The sequence below is a fragment of the Pelobates fuscus genome, chromosome 11 (genome assembly GCF_036172605.1).
Source record: "Pelobates fuscus isolate aPelFus1 chromosome 11, aPelFus1.pri, whole genome shotgun sequence".
NCBI classification, from domain to species: Eukaryota; Metazoa; Chordata; class Amphibia; order Anura; family Pelobatidae; genus Pelobates; species Pelobates fuscus.
Genome location: NC_086327.1, coordinates 85,296,860 through 85,303,033, shown reverse-complemented (window position 1 = coordinate 85,303,033; position 6,174 = coordinate 85,296,860). Strand labels below are relative to the sequence as shown.

The window sequence follows — 6,174 nt, the reverse complement described above, 5'->3', positions numbered from 1 at the left end:
AACCTAAAAAGATTATGGATACCATTATTTTGTTTGATGGCACAGCTCATCTCTGCTCCCAGTGTGCAACATCTTAAAGAAAACGTTTTTATCATTTCCTCTACCCTTTTCCAAATTATTTGAGGGTTACCAAGGTTACATAGGCATAACCCTTCGATTGATTGGGAATCTCATTCTGTATCATAAAAATAAAAAAACGTGTATATCATATTGTCTGTTCAATTCTGTTTCACAAACGTTTTGGCACCACTGACAGAACTCAGAATCACAAACAATCTGGATTGTGCAAGATCTGGTTTGTTTGTCCACAATATATCCATTTGGTGCATCATAGTTAAGAAATTTGATTGGTCAAAATTCAGATGAATTGCAGTTCATTTGAAAACCAAAGGACAAGTCTGGAAAAAGAGGCCAAATGTTTACCCATCAACTATCCACTATGATATCAGTTCTCTCCTAACAACCGAACTGGTAAATGCTCAAATTGAGCATTGTGTTCCTTCCTGTAAACCATTAAACTAATGAGTATAGTGATATTTGTAACTTTTATATTTACTAAATATACACAGAGGTTTTGCATTAATTATTTATTTTGTTTTACAATATTTCATTTTACAATTCTAGGCAATATGACAGTAGTAATTCCTTCTTCTTTTACCTGCCCATTTGTGCTGTATTTTCAACTTGGTCATTAGGAGAGTCAGGTAATTTACTAATTTTAAATCAAACATTTAAAATCAATTTCTTAGAGAGAAGCCTTCTGAAAACTCTTTTAACCTCATTGTTTCTCAAGCAGTAGATAAAAGGATTAAACAAGGGAGTTATAACAATATACATCATTGGTGACAATCTTAGAATATCAAAAGTATCTTTTGGAGTAGGACCTATATAATTAAAATTGCCTGTTACATAAAAAACAGGCAATTTCAAAAACATAAAGGAACATGTTGAAAAGGTTTTTTGCCTTCCTGTAGTAGATGGAATCTTCAAGATCGTGGAAATAATATGTATATAAGAAATGGAAACAAACAAAAATGGAATTATCCCCAGGAGAACATTAATAATAAACAATGATATTTGGCTGGTCTAAGTATCTGTACGAGAAGACTTTAGCAGTGGAAGAACGTCACAAAAGAAATGGTTCACAGTTCTGTTTTTACAAAAGATAATTAGATGTCATGTAGGTAATTAGATGTCATGTAGGTTTGGAGAACAGAATTCAAGAAGCCACCAGACCAGGATGATGCAACAAGATAAGAGCATGCCTTTTTGTTTATAACATTTGGACAATGTAAGGGGTTACATATTGCCACATATCGATCATATGCCATAACTGCTGGCAACAGGCATTCAGATCCTCCAAAGGCCATAAAGAAATACAGCTGAGTAAAACATCCACTAAAGGAAATTCTCCTTTTAATAGAGTTGAAGATCATGGCAGGAAGAGTAACTGAAGAGTAACAAATGTCTAAGATGGAGAGATAACTGAGAAAAAAAATACATTGGGGTCTGGAGATGGCAATCAATCCATATAATGCTTACAATAGCAACATTTCCCATTAGAATCATAGCGTACATCACAGACATAAAAAATGACAATACCCCACGTCCCTCCGAGAAGCCTAATAGAATAAAATCACTTATAGAAGTTTGATTTATCACTTCCATCAAAAGTAAATCAAATTTCTGTGGGAATAAAACACAGATTAAAGGAGTAATGTGACTGCATAGTTCCTTCTATTACAGGTCCAAAAGATCAGTCCTACTCTACTCTAAATATGTGTATTTTTAGGATTAGAGTGTTCCCTGTTATTTTAGATTAAGGGCACTCCTCTTCTTCATTAAAGGAACTAGACTGAAGCACAATCTGGGGTAGTTATTTTTCTCCTAAAAAATACTGCTTATGGTGAAATCAACAGTTGTTAGCAAGTGTAAACACATGGTAGAATGTGACATTGGATGTTATTTATTTTTCCTCGTAAAAATAGAAATAAACAATGCTACAATGCCAAAAATGGTCACCTTGGTGTGATTCAAAGGGACACGGTAGGCAGTATAACCATTTCATCTTATTGCGTTGGTTATAGTGCACTGTCCCTCCATTCAGTGTAATTTTGTTAGCATTTTCACATTGAATGAGGTTCATAATGTCCAACTCCTATCAGTTAAAGCAGTTATATCACTGATAGCAGTTGGACATTATGTACCAGTTACTGGTTGAAACACGTTGCGTTGATGATTGGAGTAACAGTAACTAAATGTTGATTTTATTCACAGATGAAGTAAGACGAGTAATAGAGGGAAAAAAGGAGAAACAGAACAAGAAAATCTATATTTTATATATTTTATATTTAATAAAATTATATTATATTGGGATTTTGTTTCCTACTCCTCCTCTTTTTCCCCTCTATTTAAAGCTTTTTTCGTACCTGATCTGTAAAACAAATGTGGGGAAATGCTCCTATCAGTATACTTCAAAATATATAGATAATATCGTAATATGTATATATTATACAGAATATTGGCTGGCCCATTATCACATCCTTTGGGTTCCTCCAATATGTTTTCTAAATCAGTTTTATGATACTGAACTTCTGCTGAGCTGACGTAACACATGGGCGAAATTAGGGCATCCCCAAAAATTCCTCTACTTTCAGTCAAAATGGTTTGACCAAGCTGAATTTTTTCGCTGTGTGAAAATCTAATAACTACAGTATAATTGTCACGATTTAGGGAACCCAACACGCTAACACACACAGAAAATGGGCAGTACCGGACCTTAGAGTGGCCGGGCTAAGCACACACAGAATAGTCAGGAGACAAGCCGAGTAAGGGGAACCAGAAGACAGAATAACGAGAAACAAGCCGTGGTCAAAGGGTAGGGGAAAGTCACAAAGTCAGATTAACAAGCCAGAGAGTACGTAACCAGAAACACAAGTTCAGTATCAATACTAGTAAGCAAAGACCACAACAGGGCACTGAGGGACAGGAAAGGTAAGTATTTAAATCCTTGCCTTAATCCTGATTGGATAACTTCCAATCAGTATTAACAAACACACGTGGGGGATATCTATACCCACCACTGTGATTGTTGCGCTGTAGCTTTAACGCCGGGTCACGTGAGTGACCCCGGCGTTCTGATATTAGTGCCGGCTCCCAGCGTGCAGCGTTAGACATGCTGCCGCTGGGAGGAGGAGAGGAGGATGCGAGCGGCGTGTCAAGGGGAGAGGACGCCGCTCGCTGACCGGTTGTCAGGGCTCCGCGGGCAGCGGTGAGGGGAGGCTGCAATCCTCTCGCAGCACTCACCCTCGGTCCGTCGCCGCCCGCGGTCCCCTCTCCCCTTACCGTTAAGCGAGCGGCGTCCTCTCCTCCTGACACGCCGCTCGCGTCCTCCTCTCCTCCTCCCAGCGGCAGCATGTCTAACGCTGCACGCTGGGAGCCGGCACTATTATCTAAGCGCCGGGGTCACTCACGTGACCCGGCGTTAAAGCTACAGTGCAACAAACACAGTGGGGGGTATAGATATCCCCCACGTGTGTTTGTTAATACTGATTGGTGGTTAGCCAATCAGGATTCAGGCTAGGATTTAAATACTTACCTTTCCTGTCTATCTGTGCCCTGTTGTGGTCTTTGCTTTATAGTATCGATTGTGAACGTGTGCTTTCTGGTTACGTACCCTCTGGCTTGTTATACTGACTTTGTGACTTTCTCCTACCCTTTGACCTCGGCTTGTTTCTCGTTATTCTGTTTTCTGGTTCCCCTTACTCGGCTTGTCTCCTGACTATTCTTTGTGTGCTTAGCCCGGCCACTCTAAGGACCGGTACAGCACACTTTCTGTGTGTGTGTCTGTGTGTGTGTTAGCGTGTTGGGTTCCCCGGGATCGTGACATTACAACAGGGCCATAATGGAACCTGCTGACATACCACAGCTCCTAGTTAATCAGGAGGCTAGAATGGATGGCTTGGACCACCGTATGGATCAGTTTGCTCAAGCTTTGCAGACCATACTGGCTCGTACTGCACACCTGCAGCCTGCCGTCCAGGAGGCGGTTGCTGCTGTGTCCGAACCCATTGCCACTCCAGTACCCGTTCCTGCCCATGTAGTCCATATGACACCTCCACAGCGCTATAGTGGTGACCCAGCATTGTGTCGTGGTTTCCTCAATCAAATTGACATCCATCTGGTGACCCATGAGACTCAAGATATAGAGATGTGTGTGGGTGCTTTACACAAGGAAAGGTTAACCTTCCAAATAATTGACTCCCCTACTGCTTCCATAGTTCTGGGTTTTCCCTGGTTAGTGAAACACAACCCAGTACTTGATTGGGGTTGTTTAGACATACTCTCCTGGGGGGAATCTTGTCAACGAGACTGTATGGCCCAAGTACGTCCCATTTGTTTACTTAACGTGCCCACGGCTAAACCGCTTTCTGTTTCTGTCCCTTCTGTGTATGCAGACCTTGCTTTGGTTTTCGAAAAAAGGGAGGCAGATAAGCTACCCCCACACCGTGAGTAGGACTGTGCCATAAACCTATTACCGGGTACTATGCCTCCTAGGGGTAAGGTCTACCCTCTTTCTGAGAAAGAAAACCAGGTCATGGAGGAGTACATACGAGAGGCCTTAAGTAAAGGTTTTATTAGAAGGTCCTCCTCTCCTGCTGGTGCTGGTTTCTTTTTTGTGGCAAAAAAGGAGGGCGATTTGAGACCGTGTATAGACTACAGAGCCCTAAACAATATAACGATTAAAAATGCCTATCCGATTCCCCTCATTACCGAATTGTTTGATCGTGTCAAAGGTTCTAGATATTTTACTAAACTAGACCTCAGGGGGGCTTATAACCTTGTTCGTATTAAGGAGAATGATGAATGGAAAACGGCGTTCAATACGCGTAGTGGGCATTACGAGTATCTGGTCATGCCTTTTGGATTGTGTAATGCTCCTGCCGTTTTTCAGGACCTCATAAACGATGTCCTTAGAGATCTACTGCATGTCTGTGCTGTAGTCTACCTAGATGACATACTTGTATATTCTCCAGATTTGAAGACACATCATACTCATGTTAGGATGGTGCTTAAAAGGTTGTTGCAGAATGGTCTTTATTGTAAATTAGAGAAATGCTTATTCGACCAAACCTCTGTACAATTCCTGGGTTATGTTATTTCTGAACAAGGATTCAGCATGGATCCTTCAAAATTGGAAGCTATACTGTCCTGGCCCCTTCCCCAAGGACTTAAGGCAATACAGCGATTTATAGGGTTTGCCAATTATTATAGAAAGTTTGTTAAAAACTTCTCATCCATTATTTCCCCTATCACTAAACTGACAAAAAAGGGTTTACACCCCAGGGTTTGGAATCCTAATGCTATTGTGGCCTTCGAGACTCTAAAAAAGGCCTTTGCCACTGCCCCTGTGTTACACCATCCTGATCCTTCCCTTCCCTTTGTACTGGAAGTAGACGCCTCTGAATCAGGTATAGGAGCAGTGTTGTCACAAAGACAATCGTATGACGAACCCCTCCTTCCCTGTGGTTACTTTTCAAAACGCTTGTCAGAGTCTGAAAAGAATTACGACGTTGGGAACAGGGAATTATTAGCTATAGTGATGGCATTTAAAGAATGGAGGTACTTGTTAGAGGGAGCTAGACACAAGATTTTGGTTATAACCGATCATAAAAATCTATCCTATATCGCAGATGCTAAGAGGTTATCCTCTCGTCAGGCTAGATGGTCTTTATTTCTCTCACGTTTTCAGTACATAATCACATACAGGCCTGGTTATCGAAATGTCAAGGCTGATGCCATCTCCCGCCAGTACGAACCTGTAGATTCTATTACCTCCACTCCTGAGCCCATTGTACCCACAACTAATATAATAGCTACTACCCGTTTGGTTATCTCGTCTCTTTTTCTTGATGGTATCAAGTCATACCAACCCCAAGCACCCTCTGAGACACCTACTGGTAAGCTGTACGTGAAAGTAAAAGACAGAAAGAAGTTGTTGACTTTATTTCACACAGCCAAAACGGCTGGTCATCCAGGGGTTACCAAGACTTACAAGGGTCTTCTCCAACAGTTTTGGTGGCCCTCACTCAAAAAAGACGTGGTAGATTACGTGCAGGCTTGCCGTGTCTGTACACAGTGTAAGTCCCCTAATGTTAAACCCCTGGGACTCCT

The 6,174-nt window shown here is 41.3% G+C and overlaps 1 pseudogene; it reads right to left on the bottom strand.

The window, feature by feature from the left end:
• Window positions 1-723: 723 nt before the first annotated feature.
• LOC134576902 (olfactory receptor 226-like) lies at window positions 724-2,616 on the bottom strand (annotated as a pseudogene).
• Between the last annotated feature and the right edge of the window lie 3,558 nt (window positions 2,617-6,174).